The following is a 23,924-nucleotide window of genomic DNA, read 5'->3' on the forward strand; positions in this document are numbered from 1 at the left end:
GAAGTTGCCAGGAGGGTCCTAATGACAAGTTTTTGGCCCCACCCCATCAGCGGTCAGCTGAGTTTCGCCTCTGGGCACAAGGGAGAGAATAAATGTTGGCGTGTATGGCTCTATTGAGTTCTAATTTCGCAAGCAGAAAACAATTATTAAAAATAAGGATGTAAGTGTATTGTGACGTATTCCTGGTAAAAACAAGGGGCCTGATTCAGACCCACTCGCGAGCGGCTGTCCGCTCGCAAGTGGGTCGATGTTATGGACTGAGCATGCGCACGACGGAGGGAGCTCCGTCGTGCGCATGCGCCAGACGCGACAAGTGAAGGAAAGTCCTTCGCTCGTTGTGTCTGATCAAAGGGGGCGTGCTGTCGATGTTGATTGACAGCACGCCCCCTTTGGTAGGCGTGCCGGGGGCGTGCCTCCCTGACGGGGGCGTTCCTACGGGAACGCCTCCCATCAGAAGCCGGCCCACTGACATCACTAGTGATGTCAGTGGGAGTGATTTTGGCTCTGATAGAGCCAAAATCACTCCGGAGCTTGCGGTTGAAAACCTCAACCGCAGGCTCCGGCTCGCAATTTCGATGGTCACGATGGTCTCGACCATCGCGGCCATCAAAATGCATGCTCGTATAGCCTGTGGGTGGTGACCCACAGCTATACGAGCGTCCAGAAGGACGCTCCATTTTCATGGAGGCCGGCCCTCATTCAGAGCGTGCGCTCTGCTCAGAGCGTACGGCTCTGAATGAGGGCCAAGGTTCATAAGCTACCAGTGCTGGCCCACATGTGTCTTGCGATTGTAGAAGCTTTTTATATGTACACATTTTCTGATTATTTTAGTGGCTGGACTTTATGCCTGCTGTTGCGGTCAACTCTGCTTCTGCTGCTCTGTATTTAAAATGAAGTTGAAAAGCTAAAAAAAAGGTGTAACAAACACATTTCCCTTAATAGACTGTAATTATGAGTTCAGTTAAATTTCCACTTCTGACTCAGAGGTCGCAGAAGGCAATACCTGTTATAACATTCTAGCTACAGTAAGTCTAATTTTCTATGCATTTGTAGAGATGCAAGTACAGCACAAACCACTAACATGAGCACATAAACTAAAGTAATAAAAGCAAAACAAATAAAATATTTCTCACTTGAAATATAGGCTATGCTAGTGTCTCCTTACTGTCCCGACACGATTGTACCTTACTGCCGGAATCAAATTGCATTTGAAAGAATGAAAAATTTGGTCAGTGGACAATTAGTATGATTGAAATAAATTAAATTATTTTCTTTTTTTAAAACAAGATGCTTATTTGTGTTATTGCTGTTTATGTTGTCATTTTGATTAACATTTGTTTTGTGTTCATTCAATTTCCCTTTGTAATACCAGCCTTGAAAGACGCTTTGGTATATATGAATTAATACAACTGATCTGGTAGCTGAGGAACACTTTTGAACATGTCAATAAGTCTTTTCCAGACTGTATTGGAACAACTTTAATTTTATGTGCTTTTGTCCTGACAATTCACTGCCATACATCCTTAATAAAGCATATTCAAATCTATTACTGTGATCTTGATAGCTTTTGTGTACTGCATATTTGGAAGTAAATACCAATCGCAGCCATGGCAATCTGCTACATATCATGTCAAGAAGTTGTGTAACCTCTTTGCACTGCTGCTGGCATTGACTGTATCATCATTTATTACAGTTTTCTAGCTGTTATGGTTCTCTGTAGACAGAATGGAAATGATTAATTCTCAAGGTTCGAGGTATAACATACAGCTTTTTATTGCATATTTAATGGTGAAGTAAGCCTGTAAATATACAAAGCCATCTCATTGTATGCTGAAGCTAGTGTTCTGGCAAAGGTGATGTTATGTACTGCTATGATTTTGCAATTTTTTAACAATTGTTTACATCATAGCTTCCCACTCTGGTTGGGGACAGCCAGATTGGCGATGCGGAGGGTGACATAGTCAAAGAGGTGCGGTGTTACTCTATCCACGCTAAACAATACAGCTATTGGCAACAGTGAAAAGTGGGACGGGGTCACAATCATGCAATTTAGAGCAAATTACGTCATCAAGCCACCCAGACCCCCCATTTCACTTGAAAAGTGGGTGGCAGCAGGTGGCCAAGGACCAAATTGTTCTGTTTCACTGAGAGATTAATTAGAAGGCAAAACTATTTGGTTGATCTTAAACCCCATGATCAAATGGATACAAAAAAGGGTGAAAATGCTTGAGGATTTACTTAAGACTGAGATCAGACATTGGTGGGAAATTACTACTCTCACTACATATACAAAAAAAATAAAAGGATCCCTAGAGGACTTAGAATATTTTAGGCCACCTCTTTTCAAGATGGGAGATCTTTTGGAAGATTGTTCTTTTTTTCCTTGATTGAATTATTAATGTCAAACCGTAGTACTAAAGTAGATCATTTAAATGAGGAAGCTCTCAAAACAAAATTATTGGTATATAAAGATGATCCATTGTACACTAAAAAAGATGAAATATTAAATGACAAATTGAAATGTTTTGAGAAAGAATTGATTGAGGGCAAAAATAAAAAGTTTAAGAGGGATATCCTTGATTATGAAATAGGAAGAGTTTGGCCATATAATAAAAAGAGCCCAGATGATTATCATATGTCTTTTGAAACCAGAGGGAAAGTTAGAACATGCTCAAATAGAAGGTTCTCATCCCGATCTGGAAATAGGAACAGGATTTATAATTCAGATGGTGAATGGACACTGAGATCCAAAATAAATGGACACAGATCCAGAACTCCATCTGAATACAAGAAAGTAAGAAGTCCTAGATATAGAAACACAGAAACATAGAATTTGACGGCAGATAAGAACCACTTGGCCCATCTAGTCTGCCCCATTTTTAAACATATTGTTACCTCAACCCTTATTGATCCTTGCTTCTTCTGAAGGATATCCTTATGTCTATCCAATGCATGTTTAAATTGTTCTACTGTCTTAGCCTCTACCACCTCTGATGGGAGGCTAAACCACTTATCCACTACCCTTTATGTGAAGTAATTTTTCCTCAAATTTCCCCTGAACCTACCACCATCCAGTTTCATAACATGTCCTCTTGTTCTAATACTTCTCTTTCTTTGAAGAATGTCTACTTCCTTTACCTTGTTAAAACCCTTTATATATTGAATGTTTCTATCATGTCCCCCCTTTCCTTTCTCTGCTCCAAACTATACACTGTAGTACTCATTTAAAAAGTTCTAATATTCCTTTAAAGACTAAAACCCACACTCCACATAAGTCTGGTAATGACAAACATTATGAGCCAGTGGTTAGACCTAAGGATTTATCCAACAGAACAACTAAAGGTCATTATGCAGTGTCTCAACAACAATCTTTAGGAGAGAAGGAGAATTTAGACCTCCAAAAGTAAGACATCATTACAATATACCAATAAGGAAAAACAAATATGAACCACTTTACAATGTCACACCAAAAAGAGGAAGGGTAGATCTCAGAGGAAAGAGAGTTTGGAAAAAGAAGAATCTTCAGATAAGCAAACTTAAGATTTTTAACTTGTCAAAACGTATACTAAATGAACAATAGTTTAGCCTATTGCAAAAGGGACTGAATTATGCACCAGATAAAAATCCAAACTTTTTTGATTTATTTGTCGAATTAAACAGATATATAAGATCTCTCTGTAGAAAACTTTATTATGCAACAAAGGCATTAAAAAATAAAGAAGAGAAGGTGAAATTATAGTATTAGATCATACAGATGATAAATGTTTACAACTTCTGGAGGGCTTATTAGAAGAAAGCTGTATCGATAATACATCTTCTTCTCAAACATATACATGATCTGAATGATCAATATGGTAGAATGGGGGGCTATTTCACAATAAATTAAACTTTCCAATTAATCATAAAGGTGCCCCGATAGATATTTTCTACAGGACAACTATGATAGATTTTTTTCAAAATCTCTGCCAGGAGACCACGAGCAACATAAGTTTCAAATGGAATAAATATAGATCTAACTTAACACCGGGTGAAAGGAAAGCACTCAGGAACCTGTCTGACGATCCCACTATTGTCATCAAAGTAGAGATGAGCGGTTCAGATTCTGTGGAATCCAAACCGCTCCGAACATAGGGGATCCACGTCTATCTGAACCCTGTTCGGGTGTTCCCCGCCTGACTCGGATCCCCGTTCGGGGGCCGAACGGCGGCCTCCTGATGTCGGATTCTCGCAAGAGAATCCAATGTCAGGGCTCCTCTAGTGTGGGGCAGACCGCTGTGATAGTGGTCTGCCCTACACAGACACAAACACACAGCCGCCAGTGGCAGCTGTATTTGTAATAGCAGCCAATGAGTCAGGCAGACTCTCATTGGCTGCTGCTTGGAGGGAGCCGGTTGGAGCTCACTCATGAGCTCCGTCTTCCGGCTCCCTCCGTGCATAATAGAGCAGAGCGGACGGCGGCAGGAGCGGGGATTCAGGTAAGTTTTTTTTTTCTTTTTTTATGTGTGTGTTTGTAAGGGGGCGCTACTGGGGGCATGCTAATGGGGGCACTGCTACTGGGGGGCATACTACTACTGGGGACCTGCTAATGGGGGCACTACTACTGGGGGCCTGCTAATGGGGGCACTAATACTGGGGGGCATACTATGGGGGGCATACTACTGGGGGCATGCTAATGGGGGTACTACTACTGGGGGCACTGCTACTGGGGGGCATATTCTTACTGGGGGCACTACTACTGGGGGCATGCTAGTGGGGGCACTACTACTGGGGGCATACTACTGGGGGGCAAACTACTAGGGGCATGCTAATGGGGGCACTGCTACTGGGGGGCATACTACTACTGGGGGCATGCTAATGGGGCACTACTACTGGGGGCATACTACTGGGGGGCATACTACTGGGGGGCATGCTAATGGGGGCACTGCTATTGGGGGGGCATACTACTACTGGGGGCATACTACTGGGGGCCTGCTAATGGGGGCACTACTACTGGGAGCCTGCTAATGGGGGCACTACTACTGGGGGCATACTACTGGGGGCACTACTACTGGGGGCCTGCTAATGGGGGCACTACTACTGGGGGGCATACTACTACTGGGGGCATGCTACTGGGGGCACTGCTACTGGGGGCATACTACTGGGGGCCTGTTAATGGGGGCACTGCTACTGGGGGCCTGCTAATGGGGGCACTGCTGCTGGGGGCACTACTACTGGGGGTCTGCTAATGGGGGCACTGCTACTGGGGGGCATACGACTACTGGGGGCACTGCATAGGGGGCCCTACTACTAAGGGGACTGCATAGGGGGCACCACTACTGGGGGCATAGTGTAAGGGACACCACTGCTGGGGGCATTGTATAAGTGGCACTACTACTGTGGGCATTGTATAAAGGGCATTACTGTGGGCATTGTGTAAAAGGGTCAGTACTGTGGGCATTGTGTAAAAGGGTCAGTACTGTGGGCACTGTGTATAAGGGGCTCTACTGTGTGTCTTAACATAAATAAGAGACACTACTTTATGGTTTAATGTGAATCAGGGGCACTATGTGCGGTGTAATGTGAATATGATTGTGCACTGTGACTTCTAGGGCCGTAGCCCACTTTGTAAACAAGTACTGTGATTCTGCTGGCCGTACCCCACTGGGTGGGTGCACTACTTTTCATTTTTGCCACTGCTGTGTGGCAATGTGTCATAGATGTGCTTTAAACTGTGGTGTCTGTGCCGCTGCTTTGTCACTTGGTAACCAGTCAGCTCACTGCAACCCTTGGCCAATAATGGTGAAAACTATCATTTAAACTGTGAGGTGGTCTAAATTGACTGTAAATGACTGAAATTAATATTATTGAGGTTAATAATACTCTAGGAAGAAAAAAAGCCCAATTTATGTGATTTCAGCTTTTTTTTGTCAATTTTTGTAAATAAAATCCAAATCCAAAGCCAATCACTGCAGTTTGGCAAATCCAAATCCGGACGACGAATTAGAACCAAACCCAAATCCGGCAAACATGGTCCGGCGCACATCCCTACATCAAAGCCACCGACAAGGGTGGTGGGGTTGTCATACAGGATACGGAGATGTACTGTATATGACTGACAGCCTTAGACAATTAAGTGAGCGTAGTAAAGGAAAAAGGAAAAAGAAAACTCTGTTTCTGGGGGCACTCTAATATTAAAATTTAAACTTTATTAAGATCTCATCATAGATCTAGAAAGACTAACCACAGTAAACATATAAATACAGACAAACATACACAATACTACAATAGACAGATGATATACCACTTGATATGTGTGCCCCTCCTGGGATCAGGATTTAGGACCAAATCAAGTAAAATTGTGACTTCAAGTGTTAGAGACAGGTGGAGGATGCAAATCACTTATCTTATAAAGGGATTAAATAGTCATAATGCCCCTCCTGTGCTACTATCAAGGATGGTTAAAGAGTGTTACAAATCAATCACAATATTATTGCTGTCTATTTTATTAGCAGTTTCAATTTTATTCCATAAGTACAAGACAGGCTGTATGGGAAAAACCCATCAACGTGATAGTATAGTGATGAAAAGCATCTGTATATTACAATGAAGTGATAATCTGCCTTTAATCACATGCCCGTCAGCAGAGGTGGTCAATGAGGGTTACCCTCTCCAAATACAGATGATGCACAGAATTCCCTGCATCTGCTGTCAGCTCCCAGAGATGGAGCTGATGAGAGTACAGAAAGAATAGTACAGGGAGAGGAAAGAAGCGATCTCACATATCTTATTAAATCGCTATATCCCTCCAATTTGCAAAGTATTCTATACCTAGTTCTCCAGTGAAAAAAATCTAAACCACTCTCAGTTCTCAAGTCACCTAAACGACATCATTATTTGGAGTCATATGTTAGTTCTCCATTTCTCATGGGTGAAAATATTTACGAAAACATATACATCTAATGATCCAGACTTCAATACTCAGATATGTTGATAAACAATAGAGGAGAAAATAATATATCTGCAATCCCCTCTACCTGTATTTGTAACAGTGTTACAAGAGACAATTTCTTTTTTATTTCTAATGCAATTTCAAAAAAGGAAAAAAGATTGTCCCCACCTGTTACTATTTTCAAAAGGTCAGTACACGGCAAGTATAGCCTAAGTTTATATCATATTTTAACATGAAATATGCCCCATAGCAAAAGAAAAAGAAAGTGCTGGTTTATTAATGGTCAGACAAAAGTAAAAGAAAATTGATACAAGAAAGTCTCAGTTCCATGCACAATCCTACAATACTATCTCAACATGTGCAATCAATATTGCAGTGAATGTCTAAATAGTAAGGAGGCTGCCCTACTTAGAGACATAGACTCACAACCCTCTATTGACAGATATGGGGGAACGATTCCCTTGGTGATGACAAACCTCACTATCTGTACAGGATCATTATAGAAAAAAGAGAAATTGTACTTTACCAGCTGGCAGCCCTGCCTGTGCTAGACCAGGTGTAGGGGATTCTATCTGCATGAGGCTCAATGCAGTGCAGTGCATTGAATCAATCCAGACAGTCAGCCCAATAAAATATGTCACTTTTCCTCTTCTCACACCAGCGTGCACATCCCTTGTTCCTCAAATGATAAAAAGGGGAACAAAGACGGGTCGCAAATAGTGTAATACAGTTTTATTATGAGGCAAATTTCCTTATTAAAACAATTGTGAATCAGCGTACCCCAAGACCAGGTGTATACAAACACCATCAAGCGTTTAGTATAACCCTTAAACAGGATACCTCCTGGGACCAAGAATCTACCTACTGTAGCCCAGTCTGGATGGTCACCCCTTCACAATTTCACCAACGCGTTTCTGCTTGAGAAAGCCTTTATCAAGGTGTATAATAATAAAACTGTATTACACTATTTGCAACCCGTCTTTGTTCCCCTTCTTATCATTTGAGGAACAAGGGATGTGCACGCTGGTGTGAGAAGAGGAAAAGTGACATATTTTATTGGGCTGACTGTCTGGATTCTAAGAAGCTATTTCTACCCTTTTACCTACCGGTATCTTGGGAACGGGGAAGTTCTCTCCCTATTAAGAACATTTCAGAACATTTTTTGTAGTCCATGTGACAGCGGACATTTATATCATATTATTATAAGACTGTTATCCCCAATTAAGGTTTTGCTCAGGGTTTGTTTTTTCGTTATTTATTTTCATCATTTGGTGTGTCTAAAAGGGTGTACACCAGAACCCTTTGTAGCAATTCATAATTTTAGAAGCGCACCTACTGTTACCCATTTTTTGGCTACACTGTACCTCATGATTTAGGCGTAGAATCAATTAATAAAGTCTTGCAAACAGATGCTGGCATCTCAGAGAGACAAGGACAATTTATTTTGGATTGTATTTGGTTTATCCTCACTCACAATTATTTTCCTTTTAACTCCACTTATTATTTACAGACACTTGGCACATCCATGGGCACGAGGTTCGCGCTGAGCTTTGCAAATGTGTACGTGGGCACCTTTGAAGATGTACATATTTGTGCCGGGGGGGCTCGGCTCATCCCTCGTGCTCTATTGCAGATTTATAGATGATTTATTCTTTATTTGGGATTGTAATGAACATGATCTCACAAATGTTATCACTAGTTTAAATTGCAACATGTTCACTCATTTAAATTTAAAGTTCACTCATCAATATATTAATAGGTGAGATATCGCCTTCCTAGATATCGCTCTTACCATTAAAGATAATTCTATCATTACTAAAACATACAGAAAATCAGTTGATTCTTTTCAATTTTTGCATTTCAATAGTGTCCATTATAGGCCATGGATTCACAATATCCCTGAGGGCCAGTTATGCAGAATTAAGAGGAACTGCACCAAACAGGAGTCTTTTGAAGAAAAATCAGAAACTTATAGAAGCCTTTAAAGGGTTGAATTATCCAGAGAAGCTATTGGATGATAAGCTTAATCAGTGTAGAGAATTAGATAGAGACCAATTACTTCATTTGTCAAATAGGCAAAAGGACTTGAACACAAACAGAATACCTTTCATTTCAAAATTTAATAATTCATCAACGCAGATTAAAATAATTATTTAAAAAAATGTTCCTATCTTGATGCAGGACTCAATATTAAAACAGGAAATCCCCAACACCCCCTGCATTATTTTTAAAAATCAGACAACCTCAGAAATATTTTAACGAGGAGTCATTTTTGTGGAGGATAACCAAAAACAAAATCAAAAACAGAAACTAAATTCAGTTCAGGTATGTAAAACATGGATACCTGATAAACCTATTGGTTGCTTTAGGTGTGGCTTACAGAGAGATGCACTACTTGTCATTTCATATCAAATAAAATAAAAAAACATTCAATCTAACATCACAAATGAGGTTTATGATATAAAGTCCTTTTTTAATTGTAACACATCAAATGTTGTGTATACTGTATATTGGAATGTAGTTGCTCCCTACAATATGTAGGGAGGACCAACAGTTGCCTTAAGACCAGTTTTCTGGAGCATAAATGTAATATTTTAAAATCTAATGGCATACATTATATTTATCAACATTTTTTCAAAGTACATCAAAATAACCCAGAAGGTATTAAAATAACAGGAATAGAATTAATTAAACTCACTGAAAGGGGAGGGGAAACTGTGTCTACATGAAAACTACTGGATTCATACCTTAATAACCTTGTGCTCCGAAGGCCTCACTGAATCGAAGTAGTTTGTATGTGCATATTAGTGGAAATTGTCTATACTCTGTAATACCTCCCACTTTCTTCATCCTTTTCCCCTTCTGTGACCCTTAATTGGAGACTATATAATGATATATAGTTGTATATCTCTCCAATATTGAATATGCTTAATACCCATTATGTATTTGTGTGTATCCTTTGATGTTTAAAATGCAAGTTCAATGGAGATTTATTATTAAGATATACAGTATATTAGGGTTAGCCATATTTAGTAAATGTGATCCATGGGGTATATATAAATGTAGGTTATGGTTCACTCCTGATTTGATGTATGTACAGTATGTATGTATGTATGTATGTATGTATGTGTATAAAATAAAAAAACTTTTTGCCAGAAGGTTGCGATTGGTTATCACTATTTGGTACCATCACTCCTTCAATCTAGTATATATATATATATATATATATATACAGTATGAGTATATATATATATATATATATATATATATAGTTCCATTGGTGCAGGCACTCCCATATCAAATCTTCTGGCCTTGGTGCTCACTCCAAGGGACAAGTAGTAAGGCAGGGCAGTGTCACTCTCCGGACTTAGCAAAAAAGCTTCGCACTCTCGTCAGCTGAGTCAACGTTTTAATCACAACTCGTCATCATGTATGTCCTGATTTCAAGTTGCGATTAAAACTCGAAACGTTGACTTTATGTGACGAGAGTGTGATGCCTTTTTTCTAAGTCTGGAGAGTGACACTGCCCTGCCTTACTATATATATATATATATATATATATATATATATATATATATGTGTGTGTGTGTAAGTGTATATATATATATATATATATATATGTATATTTATTTATTTATAATTTATATATTATTTCTTTGTTGTTTTTCTATTTGTATTCATTTGTATTTATATTTATATTTTTTATATTATTAGTTATTATTATTTTTTATCTACTATAGTATTTATTATTTAGTATTGGTTAATTTAGTGTGCTTTTATTGCCATAAATGTTCTCTCAGTGACACAAACAATTCTGTGCTTGTCTTTATTTACAAGCAAGGTTTTTGATTTTTATAGTGTTGCTATGTATTACTAGGTGACTCGTTACTAAGGGGTAAATTTACTAAGAATCGAGTTTGGGCGAGTTTGGTTGTGTTTGCAAACTCATGCGAGTTTAGTCATCTTTGCAAACTTGCAAATTTACTAAGAACAAACAGGTGCGAGTTTGGAAGTGAGTTTTCTCTTCTCACTGTTAAAACTCATGCGAGTTTGCAAACTCAACTAAACTCACCATCGGCCAAACTAGGAAGTACTTTACATGGAAAAGATGAAACTCGCAAATTTACTAAAAATCAAGTTTACAATCTCGGGTGAGTTTGTAGCAAACTCACTGTTGAATTGAAGTTTTAAACACTCACCTCCTGAGCTGCGAGTTTGGCAGAAACATACATAGATCAGTGTGATCTGTGTATGTTTCTGGCTGAATACCTAATTTTTTTTTACAGGTTCAATACACAAGCAACCTTCACATATTTCATTGATATGTGCAGGCTTCGAGTAAGCAATCTCATCTAAACTCACATCAAAACTCTCATCTAAACTCTCATCTAAACTCTCATCTAAACTCACATCTAAACTCTCATCTAAACTCTCATCTAAATTCACATCAAAACTCTCATCTAAACTCTCATCTAAACTCTCATCTAAACTCACATCAAAACTCTCATCTAAACTCTCATCTAAACTCACATCTAAACTCACATCAAAACTCTCATCTAAACTCACATCAAAACTCTCATCTAAACTCTCATCTAAACTCTCATCTAAACTCATATCTAAACTCTCATCTAAACTCACATCTAAACTCTCATCTAAACTCACATCAAAACTCACATCTAAACTCACATCTAAACTCTCATCTAAACTCACATCAAAACTCTCATCTAAACTCTCATCTAAACTCTCATCTAAACTCACATCTAAACTCTCATCTAAACTCACATCAAAACTCTCATCTAAACTCTCATCTAAACTCATCAAAACTCTCATCAAAACTCACATCAAAACTCACATCAAAACTCACATCAAAACTCTCATCTAAACTCTCATCTAAACTCTCATCTAAACTCTCATCTAAACTCTCATCTAAACTCTCATCAAAACTGTCATCTAAACTCACATCAAAACTCTCATCTAAACTCACATCAAAACTCGCAATTTTGGGGGAAAAAACTCACTTTGCTTCACCATCGGAAAACTCACTTTCAGCTAAACTCACTTCTTAGTAAATTTGCGAGTTTTAAAAGGGAAAACTCTTACGAGTTTTGGTGAAGCAAAGTGAGTTTAAACACAACCAAACTCGATTCTTAGCAAATTTACCCCTTAGAGTCCCAATATTTCCAAGTGCAAGTACAGCTGTTTTTAATTACCAAATCGATAAGAGGTGAATAAATAAGGCCACCCATTGTGCAGAAAGACATCCTCCGCCGACATTACCTGTGTGTAAAAAAATGTGTTAGGGAGCCCGCAATTGCTGTATCTTTGAATCACGAGCACAGTGATAGCAGGGACCCAATACCAGCCTTTCTACATTTACCGGCACAGGCCCGTTCTTTCCATCGGCGATCATTCCATTCTACCATCAGCGCCAATCTAGATCCGACATATACAGCTGATCCGGCTCCACCCGCCTACCCAGGTAGAGACATTGGTATCACCAGGAAGTCTGAAATGGCAGTGCGGGGCTCAACTACGGGTCTATCGGCGGGAGCGGCGGCGAAAGATGTGACCGGGACTTTCAAACCAATGCTGTGAAAGGTAAGCAGCGGATACATTGTTTAATATATACAGCGAGCAGAACTCTCACCAGGACAACCTCTGATGAGTGGGTGGGAATATACACGCTTCTCCATGCACTGCTGTGGATAGAGTTGATACTAACCGTATACCTCTCCCATCTAAGTGTACACTGCGGTCGCTTCTCAATTTATAAACATCAACCTTCATTTCTGCCGTGTAATTGGATTGTGTTTATTAAAAGCAAACTGTTCTCCTCTCCAGCTATGACAAATTCCGGACATTATATATAATAAGAGAGGAACACCTTAATTGTTTTAAATGTGGTTTATATACTCACACATACAGATTTTTATAATTAGTGATTGTTATGCTGGGACCCATGTATTTGTGTGCCTGTATACTATTTTATTGCTAGGCTAATAATTTGTTTTATAAAAGTATCATTATTTGGCTTACTTGCACTTGGAATTTATATGTGTATATTATATCTAACGCTGACATAACGCAGTCCATGAGTTGTGTTATTTTTTTGTTTATTGGCTTAATTCTATAAAACTGCAGAGTTTTAATACTCGTGTACAGCTACTTGATTTTTTTATTAGGAGGTAATCAGCGCCGACTGGTTTCTTTTTCCTGTGTTTGGCTGAGGGCAGCCTCTGGGAGACCTGCTCACTTTTCTCAGAGACTGGGAGAGCCATTTGAGATTCAGGAGTCTCACAGGTATTCTGGGAGAGTAGGCAAGTATGAGTTTCATATTGTAGTGTATGCATGATCAGGGGCGTAGAGAGCCATGCCGGGCCCAGGTGAAGAGGGGGCGTGGCCTAATCATGGGAGGCGTGGCCATGCCCCCTTGAGCAAAAAAAAAACCCCCACTTCTGCGGTGCTGCACGCTGGGGAGGGGGGCGCTGTAAGCCCCTCAGCCCGGCGCAAAGCCAGAGGGGGCGTGATTAGTGTAATCGCTCCCCCCCACTTGCATAGGAGACTGCTGTGGCTGCTGCTCAACAGCCACGAGCAGCCTCCCAGTGCAGCTCAGCACACGCTGTGTGCTGGGCTGCTGTGAAGGAGGGAGAAGAGAGGGGGAAGGCGCCCGGACCTGGGCCCCCGCCAGGCCCCTCAGGAAGTCCTGGCCTGGATAAATAGTACCTGCTCCCCCCCCCCCCTCTCGGCGCCCCTGTTACATGATATTACACATTTTCATACACATAATATTTATCCATTTACATCAGTCCCTGCCCCGGTTTAACTTACACTGTAATCAGTGTTGGACGGGGGCATGAAGGGCCCACAGGGGAAATGAAGTGGTAGGGACTATGCTTAAGGGGCGTGATCATCCATCAGAGGGGGTGTGGCCAGCCACATCAGACACTTGGCTAACCATTTGGGAAATCTTGGTGTAGTTTCTATAGAAGGGAACCAAACCCCATGTTCATCAGTGTTCCTGCTCCACCAGGTAACTGACATCTTATAGAGTAACAATCTATAATTTGAAGTCTGGAACCTGACACCTAGAAGAGGGGAGTGGGCCCACAGGCAGTAGGGGCCACAGGGTAATTCCCCAGTACCCCTGTGGGCCAGTCCAACCCTGACTGTAATTTCCCTTTGAAAAAGCCTCTGCAGGAAGAGGATAAACCTGTCAGATGAACTACCTGGGCACTGCTTACTGGTCACTTAATGCTGCAGTTATTCAGTTGCCTCTTTCTGGACTGGATAGTGGTGCTGGAGTCTTTGCACACCGTTGCCTCAGCTGGGGTGTACCGCTGTTTGTGATTGCTACTGGAGCATCCCATTAGCCCTGTGTGTAATCAACACCACCTCTAGAGCTCTCTCCATTCTAGTACCACAGTTGGGGTTTGTTGTTGGTGTAGGAGCAGTTTGCATGTGCATGCCACTGTCATAGCAGCTTTTACCCACTGAGCAGCGCTGTTTCACGTGGTCGCCATTACGTATGTGCTGGACCGAGGAGTTTGTCATTCAGCTGGAGGACATTCTGGAAACTAAACATCAGGGAACAAACTGTTTTATGGTGTGGTTCATTAGATTCACAATAAAAAGGTCAACAGTGTATAGGTCGACACCAAATGGTCGACAGTCAATATGTCGACAGGGGCAAAAGGTTGATACACAAATGGTAGACATCGTTGTAGGTCGACATGTTCAAAATCTTGACAGGGTCAAAAGGTCAATATGGGTATGGTCGACAACAAAATGGTTGACCCATTTGTTTTTTTTTTTGTCTAACCCTAATCTTCACCCTAACTCTAATCCTCCCCTTGGTGCCTAACACTAACTGTGCCTCCTACTGCCTAACCCTAACCATCAGGGTAAGTGCCTAACGCTTACATAAACCAATGTGTCGACCATTCCCATGTTGACATTTGTACCTGCCGACCTTTTGTACTTGTCGACTTAAACCCATGTTGAATTTTTGTGTGTCGTCCTTTGTACCCGTCAACCTATTGACTGTCAACCATCTGGTGTCGACCTATTGCTTGTCGACCTTTTTACTGTCGTCCTATCATCCTGGGCCCACTGTTTTGTTGCTACCATATACAGTTTCTATTGGGACTGATCAGTTCCTTCTATATACTGTGAGAGGCACCTTTTACAGAGAACATTTTTATACTGTATATCCTTTTGTGAAGTTCCTCTTTTTGATTATAGTTTATCTGAATTTGTTACAGTTGCAACTCTAATCATAAGAAGATTTTTTTGTCTGCAGCAGGGGTGTTTTACATATGATATAGATATATTCTATTTCTGAAGTTTTCATGTATTTGTACGATACATATGTGCATTTGATTAGTGTGGTTATTATTTGAACATTGATGTTCATTCTACATTATTTAAATACATTTTTTATCTTTATTTTTTTAAACATAGTGTGTCCTGATATCTTTATTATATCTTCCATATCAGATGTGGTGTTTTGATTTCTAAAAGTGCAGTTCCTCATCAAGTATTATTTAAATTCAATTAACCTTACTCTATGTATATGTAGTGCGGGAGGAAACTGTAGCAGTGGAAAACCACGCAGATCCAAGGAGAACATACAATCTCTACACAGATAGGGCACTGGCCAGAATTTGACCAATGATCCCAGCACTGTCGGTATGAGCAATAAGCGTAACCCTGCAAGATACATTTTGTGCTTGAATTTGATTTTATTACTCTAATTATTGGGTGCTGAATTTTTAATGGTCCCATCTGGCAGATCCTGGAGTGGAGGTCCATATATAAGGTGCCTGACACACACACACTGATTGATGACGTGATTTGCACCTTCACCTCTCTATCTCCACTGTACAGTGTAATTTTCTGCATTATACAGTGGGAGTAGGGCCATGGTGACTTGTTTCACCGCCAATTGCATCATCATACTCCTAGACCACCCAATTCACTGGGGAACTAGGCAAAATTCAGGAGTTCAGTTCAACTCCTTAAACTTTGGGAGTCTCTTGGACATTCCAGGGTTTAGCTTCTGGTATAAGTGTCTGGAGCTATTCAATTAATGTCCTAGTTAAGCCCATGACTAGCCCTGAGGGTGCACTTAATGTGGATTTCTGCTTGCACCCTATTGAGGTGTGAACAGAAATCTGCGCTTACTAGTGCTCCTGAGGCTAGCTGTGGGCTTACCGAGGGCAGTGATTGCACAGCTCCAGACACTTAACCCGGGAACTATGGGTTACCATGCATTAGCCACTTGCTTACCACGGGCAATAATTGAATGGTTCTGGGCACTTAACCTGAGAGCTATATCCCAGAGGTAAGTCCCGCAGCTAACTGAATTCCCCCCAGGGTGTAGGGAAGCATGTTTTCATAAATGTGTCTGATTAATCTTGTTTGATTGGGTCAATAGTGTCTCCCATCCCCTTCTGCCGCAATTATTTCAAGGTCATAATATAATATTTAAATCAATTATTCACAGACTTTGATCTATAACAATGTCAAACAGTGGGTTTACTTGCTTTTTAAATGTTATCACATAAAACATGCATCACAGAGCCAAAACATTAAAGTATAACAACCAGATAGCCTGGAGATTATTCCATCCATGCTGCCTGACTAAAATGACAGCTGTAGGAGGCATCTTCCAACACTTAAATAATTGAAATAAATGGGCTACAGATTGTCCTTGAGATCTACAGTGGAGGGCAGATTGTCAAGTGACATCACGTAATATACTTGCTGTATCTCACTACAACTGTAGAAAAGACAGCAGGGGCTATTTATTTACTGATATAACAATTAACATATACATGCAAAGTAACCCCTAGCATCTTCTCAGCTAATAGCCTTTACTGGCCTAGTGCAAATTAGGCTGAAGCAACTAATCTGAATTGGATTCTTAATATCCTTCAGATTACCCAGCTTCATCTACAAAGCCCTCAAAGATCACCTCTCATACATCTCAACCCTCACCTCCAAGTACCCTCTCTCTTTCCTCTTAAAGCTGCCCCTCTCCTACTTTCTGTTAATCACCTCTCTCCCCAGCCTATGTGACTTCTCTCCTGCCGCCAACAAAGCCTGAATAAGACCCCATGGCCCCTGGGCAAGACACTGGTTTAGGCCCCTTCTGTTTGTTGAAAAATACACACATACTGTAAAAAGATTAGAGTTATCCATGCGCCTCAGTAACTAATTGGCTCCTAGACAGTAGCCTAGCTTCAATAATGCAAGATCTGCCTCTGGCTAGTGTCCTCCTATCCACCTATTGAATTCCCTAATCCTTACCACACCCTATTAAACTTCCCACAGCCTTCAAATCTGTACACTTTCTGAAAACCCACATTCTAATACAACCTACCCTATCCCACCTATACTACGCATACTAGTAGACCATTGCTACTGTCACAAGGTGGGATGTACTAACACTGAAAGGCGATCATATTCCTTATATGTATCAAGCTCCGGAAGACAAAACTTTCCGAAGCTTGTACCCGATAGGCTATGCCATATATAGATGACGTTGCCTATGGAAGCATAATTCCCTGAGAGGGTTCTAATAGGATCCCTCCCATTGTCCCCTGCAGCTCACACATGCTCTGGCCGTCGGCCACGCATGCGCAATAGAACTCCCGGATCATAACATGGAGGTCTTTACAACGCAAAGGACAGTTCTTATCAGAAGTGCTATCCTTTGCATTTTTAATTGCATATGTACATGCATACAGCATTAATAAACGCCGCTATACATGTGATAAGTGGCTGGATGTATTGCATACAAAATGCGATACATGATACAGCCCATTCTCCACTACTAAGGGGCATATTTACTAAAGTGCGGATTTTTAGAAGTGGAGATGTTGCCCATGGCAACCAATCAGATTCTGCTTAACATTTATCTAGCACCTTCTAGAAGATAATAGCTAGAATGTGATTGGTTGCTATGGGCAACGTTTCCACTTCTAAAAACCCGCACTTTATTAATATACCCCTGTGCTACTTGTTCCTTTTGTCTCAGTCCTTTTGCCACCAGATTTATGTAATCTCTCTCACACGCATGGCCCTTCCTGCCCTTTGTTTACACATCTGCTCTGTTTCCTTTACCCTGAATATCTGTAAAACACAGTTAGGTTAATACGTTTAAATAAAAAAAAACTGAGAAAAGCACCAACTGATGCTACAGAGGCGCTGATATGAGTATGTTGTCCAAGCAGCTACTAGAAGTGGGATAGTCACTCCCTACCAATACATATACACAATAAACAAAAAGTAGCGCTAGAATTGTTAGAACATAAAAATTGTGAAAGCAAGGTATAGCAATCGTCTAGATATCAAAAATATACAATTTATTCATATACATAAATGATTGTGCCAAAGAATTAAAAATATAGAAAATTAATTTCTGTTCAGTAGAAAGGACACTGATCTCACCCACAACTTTTAATCCATACTTTGCTTGAGTGTGCACAGCTCCTGAGGGAAAAACACTCGGGAGGCCAAAATTAACAGCATAAGACAGTCCGCTCTATATAGGTGGTAATATTCACCGATAGAGGGATGTCCCGTTTAGATGTTGATCATCCGCTAATAGTCTGGGTCCTCAAAAGATTTGGTGTTCATATGTGGTAATGTCCCAAATTGTAGTATGCAGCTTTTTTGGAAAAGCTGCACTTTGGGGCAGGGAAATGCGTTAGGGCCACCAAGGATCATCACCCCAACTTCTCTATACTACATATTGGAGGAACCTTAAAGGACTATTGTACAATCCTAATCATATGGAGCCTTAAAGGACCAATACACTGGGAGTAAGCCTGCAAACTACAATTTGGGACATTACCACATATGAACACCGTATCTTTTGAGGACCCAGACTATTAGCGGATGATCAACATCTAAAAGGGTAATTCCTTATATCGGTGAATATTACCATCTATATAGAGCAGACTGTGCTATGCTGTTTATTTTGTCCTCCCGAGTGTTTTTCCCTCAGGAGCTGCGCATACTCAAGCAAAGTATGGACTCAAAGTTGTGGGTGAGATCAGTGTCCTTTCTACTGAACAGAAATTAATTTTCTGTATTTTTATTTCTTTGGCACAATCATTTATGTATATGAATAAATTGTATATTTTTGATATCTAGACAACTGCTATTCCTTGTTTTCACAATTTTTATGTTCTAACAATTCTAGCGCTACTTTTTGTTTATTGTGTATTACGTTCAAATGTTGTTGTACAAACATGTATCACCAGAATTAATAACATCAATTTGTAATGTTCTTTTTATCAGTCAGAGGTTTCAAATAAAATGCCTGGGGATCGCCTTTAGGAGCTTTTGCTGTGTGCATGATGAAATGCTCTGATAGCAAATTCATGGCCATCTAATTCCAGCAAACATTATACAGTGTTTAGTAGCCAAATAATAATTATACAAAACAGATGCATGGTATGTCCCTTTGTGGTAAACAAAATGTGTGTCAGTTTGACTTATTGCCAAAGTAATATTAACAAAGTTTCCATTCATTGTGTTAATGCAATACTGGAGGACTAAACCCATGCCAGTAAGTCATTAGCCATCTGTACATGCTAAATGTTCCACATTTTGCTAACATGCCCTGTTTATTGGCAGCCTTTCAGACTCTGTACCCTTGTTGGGCATTAGATTACATCTGTACAATACATTCTACAAATTATATTCATAGCATGCAAGATAGCAACCAATCACATATTAGCTTCTTTGGCCATACTGGTTATGCTAAATAATGCAAATCTCTAATTGCTTGACACTGGTTATAGTACATTCTAGTGTTATTAAATTATCCATTCTCCTTCCTAAGTTTGTACTTAGGTAGATGCTGTAATTAATGTGATACAGTTGGAAAAGTGGTGTAGAAGGGCAAATAAGTAAAATTCTGGGACTGATTGCAAAAAAAATAAAATAAAATACAAAAGTAATACATATACCCCAGCTTGCGAAATACAAAAGAACACGCGAACAATTTAAATGCTTCATTATGTTCCGGATTTCTTTTAGTTGACCAATAAAATATCTGGCTGCTACAGACCTTCAGGTATGTCTGCAATTATTCTACAGTACTCTGTGCCATATATTTACATAATCGTTTCACTTTGGACATTACACCAGGAATAGTCCACATTACCATTTAGGTTTCCTCAATTTTATCTTTTGAATTAATATTTAAAAGTTGGATTCTTTATTTAAGCACACTAAAGAGGGTATGTGATGTGTGTGTGTGTGTGTGTGTGTTTCTGAGTGTGTGTGTGTGTGTGTGTGTGTGTGTGTGTGTGTATAATAGTAAAGGAGAAGCTTGGGAATAGAGAAAGGTGATCTGGTGATAGCCTCTGATCATCCAGCAGATGCAGTATAATAATATTAGGTGGCAGAGCCGTTACTAGATTTTTTGGTGCTCTGTGCCAGAAGAGCATTGGTGCCCCCCTCAATTTTCAAAGGGACATAATGCACCAAAAAAAGGGGCATGGCTTCATGGGGAAGGGCCAGGGAAGAGATAGGGGAGGCCCGGAGATGCTGGGGATGAAATAAGAGGAAGCTACAACTGAGAATAATAATAAACATAAATTTGACAGGCCCAAACATCGCCCCCTGACCTGTGGTGCCCTGTGTGATGGCACCGCCGCACTACCCTAGCTACGGCCCTGTTAGATGGGAAAGGGAGTAGGAGATCTGAAAGAAACATAACATGACCAGTCACGGATGCAGAAAGAAAGCAGAAGGCAATTGGGAGAAAGTAGAAGTAGATTAGTATGGTCACTAGTAAACTTTTGAACAATGTATATTATTAATTCTATAAGGTTCTTACTGTAAGACCTATTTTGAGAGAATGGCTGAACATAAAAATATGCTTGCTGTATCAAAATAAAGGTCTTACCATGTAGATGTGCCAGTCGAAGAGAAAAATGAGATGGGGCAACGGTTTTGGGTGTGGCAGTGCGGCACAATTCCCATGTAAAGTAGTGTGTTATAAAGACAGCATTCCCACTAGCATGATTGGACACACTAGATAACATGACTCTGCATTATTTCCCAATGGCCGCACACTTCCCCGCATAGCCGCTCATCTGAACTACTTCCAACTGTCACATGACATTCTGTAAATAAATCCAACTGTAAACAACAGCATCACTCATACAGACACTACTCACAGGAAAGTAGCACATCCCTGTCTCACTGACAGCAGCACATCCCTGTCTCACTATCAGGGGCACATCCCTGCCTCACTGACAGTGGCACATCCCTGCCTCACTGACAGCAGCACATCCCTGGCTCACTGACAGCAGCACATCCCTGCCTCACTGACAGCGGCACATCCCTGCCTCATTGACAGTGGCACATCCCTGCCTCACTGACAGCAGCATATCCCTGGCTCACTGACAGCAGCACATCCCTGTCTCACTGACAGCAGCACATCCCTGGCTCACTGACACCAGCACATCCCAGCCTCACTGACAGCGGCACATCCCTGTCTCACTGACAGCGGCACATCCCTGCCTCACTGACAGCGGCACATCCCTGGCTCACTGACAGCAACACATCCCTGCCTCACTGACAGCGGCACATCCTTGTCTCACTGACAGCGGCACATCCCTGTTCACTGACAGCGGTACATCCCTGTCTCACTGACAGTGGCACATCCCTGCCTCACTGACAGCGACACATCCCTGTCTCACTGACAGCGGCACATCCCTGCTTCACTGACAGCGGCACATCCCTGCCTCACTGACAACGGCACATCCCTGTCTCACTGACAGCGGCACATCCCTGCCTCACAGACAGCGGCACATCCCTGCCTCACTGACAGCGGCACATCTCTGTCTCACTGACAGCGGTACATCCCTGCTTCACTGACAGCGGCACATCCCTGCCTCACTGACAGCGGCACATCTCGACACATCCCTGCCTCACTGACAGCGGCACATCCCTGTCTCACTGACAGCGGCACATCCCTGTCTCACTGACAGCGGCACATCCCTGCCTCACTGACAGCGGCACATCCCTGTCTCACTGACAGCGGCACATCCCTGCCTCACTGACAGCGGCACATCCCTGTCTCACTGACAGAGGTACATCCCTGTCTCACTGACAGCGGCACATCCCTGCCTCACTGACAGCGGCACATCCCTGCCTCACTGATAGCGGCACATCCCTGTCTCACTGACAGCGGCACATCCCTGCCTCACTGACAGCGGCACATCCCTGTCTCACTGACAGTGGTACATCCCTGTCTCACTGACAGCGGCACATCCCTGTCTCTCTGACAGCGGCACATCTCTGTCTCACTATCAGCGGCACATCCCTGCCTCACTGACAGCGGTACATCCCTGCCTCACTGACAGCGGCACATCCCTGCCTCACTGACAGCGGCACATCCCTGCCTCACTGACAGTGGCACATCCTGTCTCACTATCAGGTGCACATCCCTGCCTCAATGACAGCGGCACATCCCTGCCTCAATGACAGCGGCACATCCCTGCCTCACTGACAGGACAGCGGCACATCCCTGCCTCACTGACAGAGGCACACCCCTGCCTCACTGACGCGGCACATCCCTGCCTCACTGACAGCGGCACATCCCTGTCTCACTATCAGCGGCACATCCCTGCCTCACTGACAGCGGTACATCCCTGCCTCACTGACAGCAGCACATCCCTGCCTCACTGACAGCGGCACATCCCTGTCTCACTATCAGCAGCACATCCCTGTCTCACTATCAGTGGCACATCCTTATCTCACTGACAGCGGCACATCCCTGACTCACTGACAGTGGCACATCCCTGTCTCACTGACAGTGGCACATCCCTGCCTCACTGACAGTGGCACATCCCTGTCTCACTGACATACATACACATTTCTTACCCGTAACAGAATGTCTCCCCCACAGCAAAAGAAAAAAAAAGAAAACGTAAGAGCCTTACTAGGAAGGCGTGAGCGATCAATGGGTCGCAACTATATGTCTCAGACAAGAGAGAATGAAGAATATTCGCAACGTGAGTCTCATTCCAACAACATTTACAACCAAATCAAGAGGTGCAGCCTATCCAGCCCTCAGCCATCAACCTCTAGGCAGCCAACAGAAATGGAGGCATTGATGACAAACCTTGAAATCCCCAATTTGAACAGGGCCTTCGAACATCAGTGAGACATTGAACCAAAACACTTTGAAAAGTATCTCCTGACACAGAACATGCTTAAAAAACGTAACAAGGTTGCATTCACATAATTTCTATCTGCGGTTGGTTCTGGCCATGCCAATGTTCCAGATTCACCTTTCATTCAAATACCAAATGAAATGTTATGCAAGGGGGACATTATTGAAACAATATATGGCACTGACATTCAAACCCTGTCTGAATACGAACTGAAAGATAGAGCAATCCTTTGCCCAAAGAATTTCCACTGTTATGAGATCAACAAGATCATTGAATAACTTCCAGGTGAAGATCGCATTTTCCACAGTCCCAACACAGTTGTGACTGAAGATTAGTGTGACAGATTGTGGTATCCAGTTGAATTTTTGCACATGATTGAGATGAGTGTACTTTGCCTCACATTCTATGACTGAAAAATGGTGCAGTCGTGATGCTAATCAGGAACCTGTACACGCAGAGTGGTTTAGTCAATGGCACACGTATGATCCTAAAGCCGCTCTTCCAAAATACAATTTCTGTGGAAATTTTGTGTGGAGAACATAAGGGGTCTTTGCACACCTTGCCACGCATTCCGCTGACTCCAAGCGACAGCAATTTCCCTTTTACGATCAAACGGTTTCAATTTCCGATCATATTGTCCTTTACTATGACAATGAATAAGAGTCAAGAACAGGCACTTGCCACAGTCAGAATATACCTGCCTGAACCAGTCTTCTCACATGGTATGTTCTACGTTGCCCTATCTCGAGCAAGATCAAAGGATTCTGTTGCAGTAAAGATCACTCACGAAG

The 23,924-nt window shown here is 41.7% G+C and overlaps 1 protein-coding gene across 2 annotated transcripts in view; it reads left to right on the forward strand.

Annotated features, from left to right (window-relative positions):
* The window catches only part of GALNT13 (polypeptide N-acetylgalactosaminyltransferase 13), a 531,019-nt gene that overhangs the window by 293,625 nt on the left and 213,470 nt on the right, over positions 1-23,924 (forward strand). The gene's annotated exons all lie outside the window — the stretch shown is intronic.

The sequence above is a fragment of the Taudactylus pleione genome, unplaced genomic scaffold (genome assembly GCF_031769625.1).
Source record: "Taudactylus pleione unplaced genomic scaffold, aTauple2 ptg001137l, whole genome shotgun sequence".
NCBI lineage: Eukaryota > Metazoa > Chordata > Amphibia > Anura > Myobatrachidae > Taudactylus > Taudactylus pleione.